Source organism: Ambystoma mexicanum, chromosome 14, assembly GCF_040938575.1.
Source record: "Ambystoma mexicanum isolate Mex_15411 chromosome 14, UKY_AmexF1_1, whole genome shotgun sequence".
NCBI classification, from domain to species: Eukaryota; Metazoa; Chordata; class Amphibia; order Caudata; family Ambystomatidae; genus Ambystoma; species Ambystoma mexicanum.
In genome coordinates, this window is record NC_090940.1 from 282,053,978 (window position 1) to 282,074,178 (window position 20,201).

General features: G+C 49.1%; 1 protein-coding gene across 1 annotated transcript in view; it reads right to left on the reverse strand.

Moving 5' to 3' along the window:
* Window positions 1–20,201, reverse strand: part of POLE2 (DNA polymerase epsilon 2, accessory subunit) — a 1,095,907-nt gene that overhangs the window by 101,338 nt on the left and 974,368 nt on the right. The gene's annotated exons all lie outside the window — the stretch shown is intronic.

Genomic DNA, 20,201 nt, shown 5'->3' on the forward strand with positions numbered 1-20,201 from the left:
ATCTCCGCTGTGTGCTTCTTTGCCAGTGCGGGAGAGTGGGAGCGGATCAGCCTGTCGTCAAGATAAGGGTAGACATGGATGATGCCCTTGAGACGTAGAAGCGCCGCACCGGGGCTAAGCACTTCATGAATACCCTTGGTGCGGATTTCAGGCCGAAGGGCAGGGCCTTGAACTGATAGTGTTGTCCCTGGACCACAGACTGCAGGAACTTCCAATGATTTTGGTGATTGGGGACGTGAAAGTAGGTGTCCTCCAGGTCCAAAGTTGCCAGGTGTTAGGCAAACTCCTGTGCAGTTCCCTTAGGGAGCACTACAGAAGATTCAGACTACAGGTATATGCAAGAAATCCCCTTTGGTATCAGTCTGTACCACAAAGATATAGTTGGTAGCTGTGGCTAAGCAGTCAGACTTATCTCAAGAGGGAGATGAGCAGTATTCAGGGTTTACACATTAGGGCCCCCGTACTATGGAACAAGGAAACACTGACCAAAGCTTTGTATCAAAAAGAATATATATATTTATTTTACACACTCTGATGTTCACACACAAATCACTATTACTAAAGCAAGTTAAATCAGTCCAGAAAAGTATACACAACTCCCTATTTAAATTGTAGACAAGTTTGAGCAAGAGTGAAAACTGAGCAAAACGGCACAGTGAAACAAAGCAGAAATGGCACTCTATCAATTTCTCAAAAGGGAGGGAAAGGACAAGTTATACAGGTTTTGACTCTAACACACCAGCAACACTTCCCAAGTAGATTGTGAACAAGTTAGGCAAGGCAGTACTTTAGCATATGCAATACTGAGGTGAAAACCAAGCAACATGGCACTTCACAAGTTTAAAAAGGGGAAGGAAAAAGGTGGTTATAAGAGTTACGTGCACCAACACATTTCTAGGTGAGAAGCTATCTAGAGAAGGCAGTTGTAACAGATTTAGCCAGAGTCAAAAGGCCGGTGCCAGTGTCAATGGAACAAGGCGATGTGCCCAGGATCAAACTGTTCCAGTAGCTGCAGTCAAGTCTTTGTTTAACGATTCGAAAAGGCGGTAAGGTGAAAGACAATGTTAGATGATAGGGGCGGACGACCCAGTAGGTAAGTAAAGGATTTAAAACACTTTTAGCGATACCCAACGAAACGGGAGGCCTGGCAGAACAATGTACCTTTAAAGTAGAAGAGGCTCCTGCGGTGGCGGTAGTTCCTGCAGTTCGGGAGATCCAGCAGAGGAAGAGAGGCTCTCGTCGTGGAGGAAGGTTTGAGTTACTGCACTGCCCAGGGATGAAACCAGCCGCAGTGCTGCCAAAACAAATAAAAGGTACGCTCCTTTAAATCGCGGTCCTGGTGGACGGGTGCCTGGCTATCGGGTCTTCGAGTGCAGGGCACTGCCGACTCGTCCAAGGCAGGTCATGGAAGGCGATTGGTGAACTGGTTGGCCCCACCAGCTCAAGGGAAGAAGACTCTTGCAGAGGAAGATCTTCTAAAGTCGTTGGAGAAAAATGGCGAGGATCTGCAGCAGGGCTTCACCGGTGGCTCAGTCGTTGCAGATGTCTTCAGCTTCTCTCCTCTTCGGTTTCTTAGTTCCAGTGGCAACGACTTGTCCTCCAGTCCTCAAGACCCCCATTCATACAGCCTAGCTATCACTCACACAGTGGGGTGGCTCTCCTGGCGGGAGAACCCCCCAGCCTATCAGGGCAGAGGGCGACCTGGGTTGCGTAGGCAACCCTGCCTAGGGTGCCTATTCCCCCTCCCACACATCTTGTCTACCCCAGACTCAGTGGCACCGAGAAGAGGGCTTCTGTGCAGAAGCCCGCCAAAAGGACTTACAAAGGATCCCCGACCTGGGTTAGGATTATAGAGAAAGACACGAGAAAGAAATATTATTAAAGTTCTGGCAATAAAAACCTACCGGAATAAAGTTAATATTAAAATAAACCAGCGGTCTGTTAGAGGCTGTCAGTAAAAGTGGTAGCCTCGAACAATGGGAAAATCCCATAGGGAAATATGTGCAGTTGAATATTTACGGTAGTAACCACTGCCACCAGCCAGAAACTTTTGAGAGAGGGACTGTATGGTACTCCCTTGAAAATGAACACTAAGGAAACACTATTAACCCTTTCCAGTACTTCCATAGTAAGATGGGTTGTACTGGTTTAGTTCATAAATATTGACTAGTAAAGTCAATGGGGACTTTACATGCCTTGGGAGACAGTAGTCAATCCCAGGGTATGGAGTCTATGTTTGGGGGTCGCTACGACACCCCTGTGGTACGCCACGTCATGTTAAAAAGATGACTCCTATGAGGGTGAGAAAAACCCCATAGACCATAAGCACACAAGATAGCCTAAAACACACGCTAGCAATCTGTCTAAGAGTGGGAAAAAAGGGTCTCACTCTTAGCAGGAGAAAAAAATAAACCCTTTAAATCCAGCAAAGCTTCTGAGGGACTCTATAGGTAAGGGGAAATTAGCCTTAGAAGAGAACACCAGGAAACCCTCTTCTTCCAGCTGGTCGAGCACGTTCTGCGTGGAACTTCAAGTACTTGTTGAGGCTCCTTAGGTCTAGGGTCATCCGGCACGCTCCTGGCTTTTTCTGTACCAGAAAGTATCTGGAATACACTCCAGAGACACTGAGGTACCGGCTCTCTATTGCCCCTTTTCTTAACATAGACTGAACCTCCTGCAGCAGTTGAGCCACATGCAGTTCTTGATGCACCACAGGAGGATTGCAAGGGCATGTGTTGGAACGCTAAGGTGTGTCCTTGATGAAGGATGTCCATCACCCATTTGTCCATGGTGATGGTCTTCCACAGGTATACAACATTCGCTAGCCGGCCTCCCACTGGAGTGCAAAAGGGGGGGGGCCCGCGTCCACGGCCGGTTTAGGTCTGCTTGGGTGTCTTGGCCCTTGCCTGTGGGCGACGACGACAACGCTATCCTCTGCTGGCGAAGGCTTGTTAGTGGTCCCTGTAGGCTTCTTGGGTGGTACGGTGGGAGGGCTGGCGATAGAGGGCAGAGTACCCCATGGAGGACCTGCCGGACTTTACTCTTGAGCAACGAAAGGACGATGATCTCCTCTGCCATAGTGTCCCAAGAGACTGTGCAGTCTCTGTGTCAGTCTTAATCAATTGGAGCATCTCATCCACAGCCTTTCCAAACAAATTGCCCCCATCGATAGGCATGTCCACTGCCCTGGACTGTACATCTGCCCTGAAGTCCGTGGCCTTCAGCCAACCTTGGTTTCGAAAGGCCACACCATTGCCCATCTGGCGGAAACCAAAATCTGCTACGTCCAGTGCCACCATGATGGCATGGTCCAAGGCCACCTCGCCCTCCTGGAATAGGGCAAGGGCTTTGGCCTTTTTGTCATCCAGCAGGAAATCCAATTTCGGCCCGAGCTTATACCAAAGCTCCCGGTTGTAGAGAGAGAGGATGGCGAGGGCATTGGCAGCCTTGACGGTGGAAGCTGCAGTGTAAATTGCGCGTTCACCTATAACATGGAGCTTCTTGCCCTCCTGATCTGGGGGCAACATGGAGAACGATGATGGATTGGAGGAGCATTAAATGGCGGCGGCCGACACCACGGAGTCCTGTGAAAGCTGAGACCTCAGGCACCTGGGGGCTGAGTCGGTGTCCCTTTACTACTTCTGTCCCTTTTAGAGGGTGTGGTACTAACCTTCCTCCCAGTCGTCCAGCGAGATATGCAGTCTTTAAATCGAAAGAACTTTCCTCCAGATCTTTTTGACTGAAAATCTTTGAAATACCTTTATATCAAGTTTTTTTATTTTTAATTATACATCGAAAACTCATATTATATATATTTATTCTATGTTAAAAATCTATAAATATATTACTATTTCAACTTGGTAATTTATTTAATAATTAAACTTATTTCGTGGCATTATCTTTTTTGGCCACTTGGGGTCGCTGTTACCTCTATTTTGTACATTGAGTTGCATTGCTTCCGTGGCGGCTATTTTGGACTCATCAAATTGATGAATCAATACAAAGAACTGATAAGATTCTTACGACTGTACCAAGATCAATAACCACAAGTTCGGGAGAAGCGATTTCTGACCCTATGCTCATAGAATACGAGGGATTCATCTCTTCTTTTAAGAAAAACCAACTTAGAATTTCAAGCGTATGATGTGATTTGTCTAGGAGAGACGTGGATAGATGATCAACCCACATCTGATTGCTTTATAACAGATGAATCCAGCAATTCGGAGAGCAATGGGTCGCCCCTCGGCAGGATTGCTAATAAAGCATTAAAGCAGAAGCAAACAAACAAATCCTTGAATCAATCAACCCAAATGTGTTCATTCAAATATCAATATTACAAACAACATCACCAAATAATAACCAACAAAATAGTAGGGAACATGAAATGAACTCAGGAATGGTCGCTCTGATTAATGTATATTGGCGTGCAGTAGGAATCCAAGACACAATACTAACTCATATTGATGAGTTACAACTAAAATAAAACCAAATCGAAGTCATAATATGTGGGGACCTGAATATTAATTTATACAAAAATGATGGAAGTAAAATTCCATATGGGACACAACACCAGAAAGCCCTAGTTTGGGAAAATTAATGGATAAACGAAATATGATTATGGCAAAATCGCTATCCAAGAAGGACATAAAAATAAGACCAACTAGAGTAGGTACCTATTCAAATGCACTGCTGCAACAAAAATCAAAAAAGTAATAATAATATATGATACATTACTCACCGTAATCTTATTTCTGATGCTTGTATCTGCTTGGATTCACATGCTATGCATAGGCCGACATCTAGTGGAAGCTGCAGAGTAGGAACAAGTTACTTACCTGTAACTGTTGTTCTCCAGCATGGGTCTGGCATGGATTCACATACTCATGAATATTCCCCGTCGTCAGACTGGTAATCCTCGGTAAAGAAAAAATCAGTTTCAGTTTTGTTTCTGAACTATCTTTCTAGTAGTAACCAATCACTGGACTCTGGGTCATATTGCCCCCAGCCAATGACTGCCCTCTCCCTAAGCCCCTCCTCTGGCAGCCATCCTCAGATTTGGTAGCACGTAAAGTGGCAGTAGGACCAAGTGAAGAGCCACAGAGGGGTAGGAGGGAGTGTTCGCATGTGAATCCATGCCAGACCCATGGTGGAGAACAACAGTTACAGGTAAGTAACTTGTTCCTTCTCCAGCATGGGGTCTGGCATGGATTCACATGCTCATGAATACAAGAATACATAGCAGTACACACATGCACAACCACGGGAGGTGGCAAGGCTCAACATCAAGCATTTTATCAACTCAACATTAAGCATCTCTTACCTCCTCACCAGGCCCACCTTCAGGCGAACAGGTTGCGCAGCACTGCTTGGCCGACTCTGGACTCCTTCCTGGAATCCCGGTCGACGCAGTAGAATCTTGTGAAGGTGTGCGGCGACCTCCACGTAACAGCCCTGCAGATGTCCAGCAGGGGCACACCAGATAGGAACGCCGTGGTAGCAGCGATCACTCTGGTCGAATGGGCTCTCGGACGGCCGGGCAACGGTCGGTTTGCCAACCGATGACAGTGCATGATGCAGCCGGAGAGCCATCTGGAAATGGAAGCCTTCGAGAGGGCCTTCCCTTGGTTTACAGGTCCAAATTTCACAAACAGTTGTGATGTCTTCCGAAGGCTCTTTGTGAGGTCCATGTAGAACTCCAGCGCTCTAGCTACATCCAGCAAGTGCAAAGTCCTCTCAGCCGGCGACAAAGGTGACGGGAAGAAAACAGGTAACAACAAGGGCTCGTTGAGATGGAAGTCTGACGGCACCTTGGGCATGAAGGGGGGGTGCGTCCTCAGCACCACCCTCGTCTCGTGGAAAGTCTGGTATGGAGGTTTACAGGAGAGGGCCTGGATCTCTCCCACTCGTCGTGCGGAGGTGATGGCCACAAGAAACGCAGTCTTCCACGACAGGAACTTCAACGGTGCCAAATGCAGAGGCTCGAAGGGCAGCGCCATGAGCCTGCTCAGCACCACATTGAGTTCCCACGCCAGGGCTGGAGCCTTCACCGGGGGGAATGATCGGAACAGTCCTTTCATAAACTCCTTCACCAGGCGATGGGACCACAGAGATGATCGACCCGGAGTTCTGGTGTAGCGGGAGATCGCTGCTAGGCGTATCTTGATGGAGGCAGGCGCTAGCCCCGCCTTGGCCAGCGACAGTAGGTAGGGCAGCACCTGGTGGGCCGTAATCCACAAAGGGTTAATCTTCTGTGCACGGCACCAGACAGAGAACCTCTTCCACTTATGTCCATAGCACTTGAGCGTCAAGGATGCCCTGGCCTTTGCAAGCACCTCCTTACAGTCCGCCGGGATATCGTACCCTCCAAACTCTAGTGCTGCAGGAGCCAGGCCTGCAAGTTCAGCGACCCCGGGTCGTGGTGGAGGATGGCGCCTCCTTCTCTGGGGAGGAGATCCGCGTCCGTCGGCAGTTTGACTGGGGGGGGGACGCTGACATGTCCAGAAGGTCCGGGAACCAGATCTGTCTCGGCCACACCGATGCGACGAGGATCATCCTGCACCGGGACCGTCTGAGTTGATTGATGAGTCGCAGCAGCAACGGTGGGAACGCATACAGGAACAGGTCGACCCAGGGGAATGAGAAGGCATCGCCCATGCTCCCCGGCTGGGGAAACCTGCTGGTGAACCTCCGACACTTGGTGTTCTTCGCCGTCGCGAATAGTTCGATCAGGGGATTGCCCTATCGTTGGAATAGCAGATCCACTTGATCCTGTCGCAGTTCCCACTCGTGGCACGAGCGCAGTTCCCTGCTGAGTGAGTCGGCGATGGTGTTCTTTATTCCTGCCAGGTAGAAGGGTACCAGAAACATCGCCTGGGCGACGGCCCAGTGCCACAGATCCTGCGCTTCCTTGGATAGGGCTGGAGATCTGGTACCTCCCTGCTTCCGGATGTAGAACATTGTGGTGGTGTTGTCGGTGAAGATCCTGACCACCTTGCCCTTGAGGGACGGAAGGAACGACCTGAGTGCCCAGAACACGGCCCAGAGCTCCAGTACGTTGATGTGGAGTGACCTCTCCTGCGGGAGCCAAATGCCTCTTGCGTGGAGAGCTCTGGTGTGCGCTCCCCATCCCTCTAGGGAGGCGTCCGTCGTCACTGTCTCCTGATGTGCCGGGGTCTGGAAGTCCATACCCGCCGGCAGATGCGCGCGGGTGCCCCACCACCGGATCGCTTGGCGGAAGGTCTCGTTGAGCGAGATCCTGTCTTAAAAGCTGCCCGCCGCTTGCATCCAACGGGCGTCGAGGAACTCTTGTAATGGTCGCATCCGTAGCCTGCACAGGCGCACGAGGTATGTGCACGAGGACATCATGCCGAGAAGGGACTTGATGGACCTCACCTTGGCCACCTCCATGGGCGACAGCTGCTGCACCTTGCCCAGGATGGCCTTCGTCCTTTCCTCCGACTGGGAGGCCACTCGCGCCACTGTGTCGAGCCTGGCTCCCAGGAACAGGGCGACTTGCGACGGAACCAGGTGGGATTTTGCAAAGTTGATGGAGAATCCCAGATCCGTGAGCAGTTGGACAGTCTTCGATGTGTGCTCGATGGCGAGTTCTCTTGTCCTTGCTCGGATGAGCCAGTCTTCCAGATAGGGGTAGACATGGATCCCCTGCAGGAGCAGCCGCGCCGCCACTAGTGCTAGGCACTTGGTGAACATCCTGGGCGCCGACTTCAAACCAAAAGGAAGGGCCTTGAACTGGTAGTGCCGCCCTTGGACTACGAATCTGAGAAACTTTCGATGTCCTTTTTGAATGGGGATGTGGAAGTAGGCATCCTCCAAGTCCAGCGACGATAGGAAGTCGCCTTCCTCCAGCTGCCCCAGCACGTGCTGGAGGGTGACCATCGGAACTTCTGGGACTTGATGTACTTGCTTTAACGACGAAGGTCCAGGATGGGTCGCCAACCGCCGGTCTTTTTTCTTACGAGGAAGTACCGTGAGTACACTCCGGAGCCACATAGCCTCCTTGGGACGAGCTCGATGGCTCCTTTTTTCAGCATCGCCCTTACTTCCAGCAGCAGTTGAGGGATGTGGTTTTCCTTCTTGGCCACGGGTGGAATGCGGGGGCACTTCTTTAGAAACTCGAGAGTATGTCCGCAGGCCAGGGCATCCAGCACCCATCCGTTGGTGGAGGTGGACTCTCACACAATGACGAACTTCGCCAGCCGGCCTCCCACCGGGGTGCTCAGGTGGGGGACCGACGCTACGGCCGGTTCAGCCCTGTTTGGCAGCGGCCTTGCCACCTTGGTGACGAGATCCTCCTGACTTGCCGTGTCCTCTGTAGGCCTCCTGTGACGAGGAGCGGGCCGCCTGGGCGGTACGTCGGGGAGCCGCCGCCAAAACCTTTGGAGGCACCTTGCTTGCCTCCGGAGTTCCAAAAGGGCGGACGTCGTTGCTGTAAAAACTCCCAAGGCCCGAGCCGTCTCCATGTCGGCCTTGATGGCCTGCAGTGACTCGTCCATTGTCTTGCCAAACAGGTTCTTCCCGTCGAAGGGCATGTCGAAAAATCTGGTTTGCACGTCTTGGTGGAAATCGGTCGCCTTGAGCCAACCACGCCGTCGAAGACAAACACTGTTGCCCAACTGGGGGAAACCAGTGTCAGCAATGTCCATGGCCACCGTTATGGCGTGGTCCAACGCCACCTCGCCTTCCTGCAGGATCTCCAGGGCCTCCGCCCTCTTGTCGTCCGGGAGGAAGTCCAGCAGAGGAGCGATCTTAAACCAAAGCTCCCTGTCGTAACGGGCCACAATCGCTAGGGCGTTGGCCGCCTTAATCGTCGTCACAGTTTCTTCCCCTCGCCATCCGGCGGGGATGTTGAAGTTGAAGCCGTAGCCCTTGCTGCCTTCTTCTTGGTTGCTGCCGAGACGACCAAATCCGGGGTCGGCTGTGCCCTAGGGCCAGAATCCAGGACTCAGTATTTCTTCTCATACCGGTCTCTCTTGGCAGGAGTCGTGGATGGGTTCTTCAGGAGCGGCAGCCCCTTGTCCCAGATGTCGTCAAATAACGGGACCGAGAGGACCATCTTCCTCTTGGCCTCATGCCGTTGATAGAGGAAGCCTTCCTTCTTCTGTTCTTCGGGGCAGAGCTCGAAGAGCTCGGATGCCCTGGCGATCATGGCGTTGAATGAGCCAATTTCATCGGGCGGGGAGGCCCGAGGAGGTGGTGATGGAAGGCCTACCCCATCGTCACCACCATCGTCATCTGTCCCCGTCGCGGCCATCTCTGTTCCTGTGTCATCCCTAGGATCAGGGGAAGGAGATGAAGGCTGTCAGGGCCGTGAAGGCTGGAAGGGCAGGGGTGGGGGGGGATGAACTCTCCTCCGCTTGCTTGGAGGGCTTCCCGACAGGCCAGGCTCCGCTGGATTGTCCGTTAGAGGTAAGGGCAACTCGTCCTTATCTCCGTACATAAGGCCTGGATCGCCATCAAGATGGCTCCCGAGTTGTCCTGTGGCTCAGGTACAGGCTGCGACGGGCGCGACGGTTGGGGAGTGGAATCCTCCACCTCCACGGGAACCTCGTCGGCACCACCGTCACTCTCTTCGTCCGCCTCGCTGGGATACCTCCCGTGGGACCGGACCTCCTCGAACTTCTAGTTCAAGATCTTCACGACTCCAGCCAGCTCCTCTTCAGAGGCTGTATCTCTGTCTAAGATGGCCACTGCCCCCACCACCCCCTCTTTTTCCACTGGGGTTCTCACAGGGTTCTTATCGATGGGCTGAAAAACAGTATTCCCTCCGTGGTGGCAGGGATACTCTGGGCCTCGAGGTCACCTCGACTGGGGTAACCTCCACAGGCTTCGCTAGGGCTGCCACGACTCCCTCGATAGAGGCCTTAGCCGGGTGAATCAAGGCCTTTACGACTTTAGGCGTGCTTGAGGCCTTCACCTTGGGGGGAGGGTCACTGCCTCGCTCCCCCTCGGCTGTCTCCGTCGGGATCGACCAGGACTTCTCCCGAAGCTTACCCGGGTTCTCTGATTTCCTCTTCCCCGAGCCAGAGCGTTGGCTCGTGGTTGATGGCGCCGGTGAAAGTGCGCCCTGCCTGGCTGCCGAGGAGCCCAACAGTTCGGCGCTCCCAGTTCTCACAGACTCGCTGTGCCTTGCCTTTTGTTGGACCCCCGTCGCCAGAGCGCCCTCAAAGGACTTAGAAGACCACTGGACAACTTCTTCTTCTCACCTACCACTGGGCTCTTCCCTTCCAGCCAGTTGGTGAGGTGGATACGCCGATCCTTCATGGTCTGCTCTGACATGTTCTTGTCTTCGTGAAGGCAGTAGAGGCATCTAGAATGCTCATCCTCCTTGAAGATATTCTGCAATCCGCATCCAGGGCAGTTCCTGAACAGCTTGGATCCAGGCGTCGAGCTTCCTTTGTCCTGGGCCATGTCCACGGGGTAGGCCTCAAGATCTTCTGGAATCCTCCAAGAAGCGTAACTTGACGAAAACTTGGCCCTTGAGGGGCTAAGTAGAAACGGTGCAACTTGAGGCTCGAATGACCGAAAAAATGAGATTAAACTGTTTGACAAATCGCAAAACACAGTAAAAGCTCGAGAGCTATAGCACGAGGACTCCCAACACTTGAACGTGCGGTAAAAATCTGAGGATGGCTGCCAGAGGAGGGGCTTAGGGAGAGGGCAGTCATTGGCTGGGGGCAGTATGACCCAGAGACCAGTGATTGGTTACTACTAGAAAGACAGTTCAGAAACAAAAACTAAAACCAATTTTTAATTTACCGAGGATTCGCAGCCTGACGACGGGAAATATTCATGAGCATGTGAGTCCATGCCAGACCCCATGCTGGAGAATTACAGTTGTTTTCAAAATTCGAAAAAAGGGACGTCGACAGGGCGTGACAGGGCGTGCCAGTAATACTATCCCTAGTGTGACGTCCACTGTACCCATAATCCCTCACGTGTCGAGGTCCCTCAGATTGTTTTGTTCTGATATGAGGTTGCATGAAGTTTCGTGTGAGTACAGTTATATCCAACAGATCTACACAGAAAGCTCATCTAACATTAATGCACCTTCTCTCCGGGGAGAACCACTTGTCCCACCTGTGTATCTGTCTTGGAATGTGTGTCAATGCAGTAGTGCCGAGTGAAGGTATGTACTGAGCTCCAAGTAGCCGCTTTGCAAATGCGGTCTAGGGGGACATTTGCAATAAAGGCTAAAGTAGCCCCAGTGCTCTGTGTGGAGTGGACTCTGGGTGTAAAAGACACGGTCTTGTCTGATAACGAATTGTATACATTTGACTATCCATCTGGAGATGGTGTTCTTTGAAATGCGTTCCTTCTCTGCCTGTAGCTATGGAGACAAACAGTTAAACAGTCTTCCTAAGCGGTTTGGTTTTATCTACGTAGTAGAGAACCACCCTCCTTATATCTAGTGTGTGGAGTTTTACCTCAGCTGAGCTAGTTGGCTTCTGGAAGAAGGCTGGAAGCTCAATGGATTGGTTTATATGGAATTTGGAAATGAATTTAGGTGAAAACCTAGGATGAGTTTGTAAAACCAATTTGTCTTTATGGATAATAAAGAAGGGGTCCTGCACTGACAATGCTTGGAGTTCGCTGACTCTTCTTATGGACGTAATAGCCACTAAGAAGGCAGTCTTGCAGGTAATGTGTTTAAGACTAGCTTGGTGTAGAGGCACAAAGGGGGGGTCCCATGAGCTTCGCAAGTACTACATTGAGATCCCAGGCAGGGGATTCGAAATTGGAGGGTGGAGTCTCTTTACTCCTTCCATATATGCTTTAATGACTGGCACTTTCCACCACAAAACTTTACTTTGAGAGGTGGTGTAAGCTGATAAAACTGCTCGGTGGACCTTTATAGAGTTAAAGACTAACCTCGAATCCAACAAGCGGAGCATATCATTTAGAATGTGTGATGGAGTACATTCTATGGGGTTTATTTGTTTTGACTAGCACCAAATGACAAATCTTCTCCACTTGTCAAAATAGCAGTGTCTAGTGTTTGGTTTCCGTGCCTCCTTGAGGATATCCATACACCGCTGTGGAAGATTAAGGTGCCCGAACTCTATGACTCCAGGAGCCATGCTGCTAAATTCATGGAGTGTGGTTGTGGGTGTACTGTTGTCCCCCCGTGTTGGGTTAACAGGTTGACCTGATACGGGAGATTGATGGGATCGCACATCACCAGTTTGCACAGATGTGGGTACCACGGTTGTCTCGCTCACATAGGAGCAACTAGGATGAGCGTCATCCGTTTTCTGTGTAATTTGTTCACTATTCTGCTGATCAATGGTGTTGGGGGAGGGGGGGGGAAGCGTAAGCAAATTTCCCCGACCAGCTCTTCCATAGGGCTTCCCCCTTGGAGTCTGGTTGGGGAAACCTGGATGCGAAGTCTGGGCATTGCTTCTTTTCCCTTGTTTTCCCTTGTAAGTGAACAAGTCTAGAGTAACCCCACTGAGAGAAGATGTGGTCTACAACGTGAGGCAGTAGTTGCCACTTGTGTTCTTCTGTCAGTGGATCTCTGCTGAGAGAGTCTGCTAGAGTGTTGAGTACCCCTGGAACATGCTGGGAGGACATGGACATCCATCGTCTGAGTGCCCACCTCCATATTTTCTGAGATAACCTGGACAGATTTGGAGAGTGTGTGCACCCCTGTTTGTTGATATAAAACATGGCAGTGTTGCTGTCTGTTAGGACTTGGACTGAACGGTTTGTCAGGAGTTCTACGAAAGCTTGTAGAGCCTTGAAGACTGCTAATAGTTTAAGTAGGTTGATATGGTTCTGTGCTGTGACTTGTGTCCACAGACTGTGTGCTGTGTGGTGAAGGTAATGGGCCCCCTGTAACACTCACCTGATTCCCACGGAGGCGCCGATCTGTTCTGGACTGCTATGACCTCTTCTAAGGTGATGCGCAGGTCTCGGAAGACGGACTGGACCGGACCCCCAAACCTCGCCTGTCTGGCCCGTAGAAGAATCCTTCTGTAGATGGAAAAGGGGATTAACTGTCTGCTGGATAATATGTCGGATTCCCCCCCTTCCCTCTCTCACACTCCTCGAACCCCCTCCGCGATTCCCCGTAGTCTCACCTTAGAGTCTGAAAGGACAAGCTCTCCATCCTGCTTCCGATGCAGGGGCGCGTTGATTTCCAGTTACTTCACTGGATCTCGGGTTTGGTGAGTATTCAACTCCGCTTGACTTTTCCGATATGAGGCCGTAAGTATTCAGTTGCAAAAGTTCAAGCCTTAATTGTCCGTTGTCCTTTTCTCTATTTCAGATGTAGGATGAAGAATCCGCGTAGAGGAATGGATTCGCCGAAGGTAACTCTGGTGAGTCTTTTTGATGGATGGTTCCCTTAGTGATCTTGCTTTCACCCACTAATGCGTGTGTCTTTTTCCCCTTAGGGGCCGGGGTACGGAAGTGCCAAAGAAGCGGCGCCGACCCGAGGTGAGGAAAGATTGTCCCAACAATAATCAGGTAAGTCTTAAGGTGGAAGAATCAGGCCTTCCTCGATCTGTTCCTTCGCTCACCTTTGTTTTGTCTCTTTTTCCCTTAGGGGCCGGGGTACGGCAGTGCCAAAGAAGCGGCGCCGACCCGAGGTGTGGAAAGATTGTCCCAACAAAAATCAGGTAAGTCTTAAGGTGGAAGAATCAGGCCTTCCTCAATCTGTTCCTTCGCTCACCTTTGTTTTGTCTCTTTTTCTCCTTAGGCGCTGAAAGGCGACGGATGGTGCCAATGGTGGCTAAAGAGCCCAAGGGCGCCTCGTGAAGGTGAGTGGAACGCGGCGCTGAAGCGAGCGATGCGATGCGCTTCTAAAAATAATGTCTTTTCTCAGGATCGTAGGAGTGATGGTTCCAGACTCCGGATGGAGGTAGGTAAAGTTCAATTAATCACCTTTCTCCCCTTTCCTTCCTTTTCAGATGTTCCAGGTTGCAGGCGGGCGTGGCTGGAGCCAGGATGCAGGAGCAGACACGGTGAGCGTCCAGCTGCTAGATGCAGAACAACGCGAAGCGTGAGCTGTCTGGCCGTGGTTTAAATATCCCCCAAAGTAGTTCCAGGTAAGTATTCTTCCTCAGCCACGCCTGAGTGGTAAAATAGTCCCATAGGTAAAATAGTCCCTTTCAGACCTCAAGGAGGTCTGGATCCGGCAGCATGGTCTGCATCAGGTAAGTCCATCCAAGCACTCCCATAATGAGCCTGGCGCCTATGGTGCCAGGACTGATGCCTTCTATGAGCCTGGTGCCAAAGGCGCCAGGACAATGTCCAAAGAGCCCCTATAAGGGGTTGCTGGGTCCCTTCCTGGGGACATGTCGTCTGCTTTCGGGGACGCTGGCCCTGAACTGGCTTCCCGGGAGTAGGCATCATGACTCCCCCCATTCGGAAAGTGATGCGTCTTGTGAGGATCGCTAGCGCTTCGTTTCCGGTTCGTGGAAGGGTTTCCCCTTCATTAAATTTTCTCTTGACCACCAGCGTAGGTTTTGGATTACAGTAGGCTAAACGACCACTAGATCGTCCCACTGACGACTTGCCTGAGACCATTGTTTCGCCAACCACTCCTGCATTGGTCGCATGCGCAGGCGTGCGTGTGGGACCAGATAACTGCACAATGCCATCATGACTAGTAAGTGCATCGCTTTACGTACGCTTATCTGGAGAACGGCTTGATATTGGGATATTTGCCGAAGCATGTTTTGTACCCTCTCCATGGATGGGAAGGCTAAGCCTGTCCGTGTATCTAGAACAGCTCCTAGGAACTGTTTTGATGTACTTGCTACCAGACTTGACTTTTTCTCGTTTATCGAGAAGCCCAATTGGAAAAGTAGGTTTATGGTGTCTTTATCTTGCAAACCTTGTACGTTTCTCCCGTGATCAGCCAATCGTCCAGGTAGGGGTACACTGGATTCGCCTCCCTGCGTAGGTGAGCTGCCCTGCCACCACCGCCAGTACCTTGGTGAATACCCTCGGAGCTGTGGCTATTCCGAAGGTAGCACCTTGAATTGGTAGTGCTGGTCTGCTACTTTGAAACGCAAGAACCTTCTGTGCGCTGGGAACATTGAAATATGAAAATAGGCATCTTTCATGTCCAATGTTGCCATGTAAACCCCTGTTTTAAGAGGGGTATTACCTCTTGTAGCATTGTCGTACGGAATTTTTTTGGCCTGACATATTTGTTTGCAGGGCGCAAGTCTAATACTGGGCGCATGGTTAGATCTTTTTTTGTAACAAGGAAGTACTTTAAATAGATACCCTTGTTTACCTTGTAGATCGGCACAACCTCGATGGAGTCTTTGAGGAGTGCTGCGATATTCTTCCATCACGATGAGCTGTTTTTCTCTTGCGCAGGGGAAGATTTGATGGAATCACCAGGAGTTTGATGCAATAACCTCCCACTATTATAGATAACACCCACTTGTCCGTGGTTATTCCCTCCCATGCGTGGGTGGAGTTTGCAATTCGTCCCCTAACTGGGGAGGCATGGGAGGGGACATGTAGCGGGGCTTCATTGTTTGGAGGGGGTTCCCCCACCCCTGGAGGGGGGGGGGCTTCGGATAACCCTGGGATTCTTGTTGGTTGTTATTCCACGCAGCACTCTGGTTCTGACTATACCCGGAGCCTCTTTGAGAATTTTAGCCTAGAAAACAGGGAAAATTGTTACCTCTTCTGGCACGTCTGCTAATTAGTAAGCTTGCCAAGGGATTTGAGCGTCTTGTAGTCTTCCTTGGCTGACTTCAATGCATCTTCTACTGCTTTGCCAAATAAAACATTAGGTTCTATAGGCATATTGAGCAGGGTAGCCTGTGTTTCTAACTTAATACCAGACTGACGAAGCCAAGCATGGCGCTTTAGGATGGTGCCTTCCGCAATAAAGCGTCCTGCGTTATCTGCAGCATCTAAATTGTTTTTAAGTAGATTGCTAACAGTAGTTCTGCCTTCAGCCGCTACCAGGGCGAGTCTTGATTTGAGGGGTTCTGAAACTGAATCCACCAGGCCTGTAACCTCGTCCCATTTTGCGCAATCGTAACTTGCCTACAGAGTAGAATTGTTAGCGATTCTGGCTTGATAAACTGCAGAAGAAGCCATCTTCCTCCCCATTGTGTAGAGCTTTTTGCTCTCTGTCTGGGGGAGCTTCGGAAGAGGCTAACGAAGTGTCTGCTCTCTTTCAGGTGGTAGTGATTACCATTACTATAGGGAAGGTCGAATCCTTCTTTGCACAGATTTTAGCAGGGGGTATAAACTGTGAGGCCACCTTTTGTCCCCCAGGATGTTTTCTACAAAATCCTTATCCTGTTGGGTTTCTTGAGTGTCAATGCCAAAATGTTCAGCAGCCTTAAGAAGGATGTTGTTAAACAAAGGCTGGTTTTCCACTGGGGAATCCGGTAAGGGAGGGTCTTGTAGGACTAGAGAGTCCATAGCAAAGACCACTGAATCTTTATCATCCTCATTATTAAAGTCCTGACCCCCGTCCTCATCCCCAACGTCATCCTCATCATAGTATGTATCCTGGTCTAGATACTCTTCCTCTTCTGCGTGTAGGTAATAAAGACCAGTAGAGATGCGTGTCCTTTTAGCGGATGGGACATCATAAATCTCGGCTGGGGGAGAGATCTTTTCCCAGATGGTTGGGAAGACGTGCAGGGTTGAGAAGTTGTAAGTAAGGACTTAGAACTGGATGCCTTAGTGGTAGGAGGTGTATACATTAAACTTCGAGGGCTTGGGGGTGCTCTTCAAAGAAGTTTGCAAAGAAAGACATCCTGCTCATAACTCTGTCTATGTCATTGGCTGACCACTTGGCAGAGTTTGGGATGATCCCAGGGGAGGTAATGGTAGAAGTGGAGGGTGTAGGTAAGTTATCCTCTTCCTCCTCTACTTCTATTAGGACATGATCTTGTTCTTGAGAAATGTCCTCTGTTGTGATCTCATCAGGCTTTTGTGGATCTATACTAAGAGTCTTGTCTTTACTTTTGACCTGAAGGCCGAACGCCGAAATTGCACTCCGCGATAAGCAACCGCTCATGATGGAGGAAAAAAACAACCTGAGGGACCTCGACGCGTGAGGGATCATGGGTACAGTGGACGTCACACTAGGGATATTTTATATATATATATATATATATATATATATATATGAAGCAATTTCATCGAAGATCCAAACATTGGACGTTATACCATCTGAATGCAGTGACCACCATAAAATAGTGATGAGATGGGAACTTAGTCATAAACGAGCCTAATTACGACACTTGCTGTCCCTAGTATTAAATAAGGGTTGCAACAGACTTCGCATTAATGATTAGCAAATGGGCTCCTTAATGGCAATGTTTGCGGATTCAACTCTGCGGGACGATACAGAATTGGACTATGTAGGGCTTCTGATTCCATTCAAAACGAACAACAGATTTCATCGGTCCCAGAATGGAAAACACGTTCATGCGTTTAACCTACAGATTGTCCAAATGAAAAAAGCAGTGAGAAAAAACATCACGGAAGCTAGATCCTTGATTTTAAACCAACGTGTAATAGTGATTAAGCAACTCAAGTCACAATATAGGAACTGGGTAAGAAACCTGCAAGCCCAGATGACACAAAATGATGCTGAAAAGATGCTGAAGACACTAAACCAAAGGAATACCAGACAGCTATGGAATTTAATCAATGGTAATGAAGACCTAACAGTAAAAATGATATTGGGTGCATCGGAAGAGGCATGGGTAGCGCATTTTTTAAAATGTTTACAACATGCCAAATGACTCAAACAGGAGGTCATAAACCTGATAACAGATTGGGATATAACGTGGGATCGGAAAGAAATACAAAACCATATCGAACAATCGAACAACTTAATGGATCAAGAGCCCCGGGCCCAGATAGCCTCAGTAATGCAACCATCAAAAAGCATCCTGAACAATGGGCAGCCATTTGTTTCCTATTATTTAACAGTAACAATTGTGCCATGATTCCGAAGACTTGGAAAACAGCAATAATAATTCCAATTTATAAACAAGGATGCAAGAAAACACCTAAAAATTACCGCCCAATTGCATTATTAGACCCCTTAGGCAACATTTTTGCTGCTTTCCTCCAAAAAAAATTGACGGCCTAGGCTACTAACAGACAATTTGACCCAAGAAAAACTGGGTTTACGAAGAATATTGGCACAAATCTGAATTTATTACTTCTAAACTGTCTGAAACATGAAGCAGTGAGGAAAAAGAAATCTGTACATATGCGATATTTGTACATCTCTGAAGTATCTGGTTTCTGGGTAACCAGAGATGATGCTGGAGACATTAGTATACAAAAGGAAAGTAGTCTTTATTTATGTTTCAGGGTAAGGTAGGAAGAGGGGGGTAGGAGCTATTCAATATGCATCCTCTCTTGTCATGTCTCCCATCCTGAATGATCAACTGCCAGTCCTGGAACCTTGGAGCCCCACTAGGTTCCAGGCTACCTCACTGCATTCCGCTGCCTGCATCAGTGCACTTGACACAAAGCAGATGCAACCAGATAACAGATACTACACATCCCCTCTCTTTCACCAAGGCACACACAACAGAATCCATAGACCAGGCTCTCTTCAACAATCACATCAACATCCACCACAAACCAACCAGACAAACCAACCACACTCAAAACCCTCTCGGCGTAACTAACATTTGCGTAACTAACATTCCCCAACAATCAAAAACACTGATCCACCACATACTCAGGCCTGCCACACCAGAGTCTCGCAGCTGCCACCTGCAAGCACAAACCACACCCAAACTCCATTCCATCACCTTCTCGGCTTACTCTCCTTCCACTCCGCCTGCCACACGGCGACTCGGGCCTGCCACGCCCGCAGCACAAACGTGTCACACACGCAACCAACCAGGAACTCTAACATCCAAATGCCAACTAAAACATACACATCACTTGTCCTCAAACCAGACCACCACTCAATTACACCACAAGAAACCTGTCATTTGCACCCATTCTCACATACACTCAACCAGGGGTGTTGCTAGGGGGGGTTAAGGGGGCTATAGCCCCTGATCTTTTGGTTGTAGCCTTGGATAGAATCTCAGGAGCTACAGCCAAAAGACTAGCTAGCCCCCAGTCCCAACAGTTCCGACATCAGTTTAGCCCCAGGTCTTTTCCAGACCTAGCAACTCCCCTGCACTCACTACCCCCAAAGAAAAAATTTAAAAGTAGGAATAGGAAAGAAAAGACACAAACACAATTAAGAACACAAGCAAACGACGCAGCTGCACAGACACAGCACGCAAAAGAAACTTCACAACAGGAAATTGATCAAAGACCCCATTGTGAGCCAGTTATTACTTCAGGAATGCATTCATATCTCTAAAAACAACATGTGCCTTAGCCAATGTCCACTATGTCGGCTACAACACCTGCCCACAGGTCATACCTGCTCAACTGGGCTTCTCGTTCACATATACAACACACATTTATCATACACTTCAACAAATCACCTCGCCATAACTCAATCTGGGCTCCACTTAATCTGACGCAAATTCACTCATTACAATAACCTGCATGTACCTCTATTTGGAGACCTATCGCACATCTTTCTTCTAATGATCGTACAATGTCATATTCATGCACGTCTAATTGCCCAATTACATACACCAAAATATTCCATTTCACTACTGTTCACATCACACAACTCTAAACAAGAACAGTTACATTTCATAAACATTTGCTGTACATATTGCATCCAATTACATTCAATGTATCCTAATATATTCCTAAATGTCCATGGTGCGTCCACCCTAAATACCTGAAAACTCCTCCATAAATGTTAAAATACCTACATATTTGAATTTACCTTATGTCATTCAAACTCAAAATCAATATCTAAATATAAACCTAAAAGTCCATGGTGTGTCCATGCGTGCACCTTAACCCCGGCAAAGCCTGAAAACTGTTAAACACCTAGCATATAGCCTGTTGCATTTACCTAACAACACTTTAAAACTATTATGCACGAACCCTACATTTCACTTTAATATAATGCAAGCATTTCACATCCATTCTCATTGCCAAAAGCATAGCACCTTCCCAGCCAAGAGCACAGTGCAATCAACTCACATCACACAAACACTCCTTCAACCAAAGTTGCCTTTGAACTCAGGTGCACAATACATCAGCATGTTTTATACAACATATTGCCTTCACATTAAATAGTG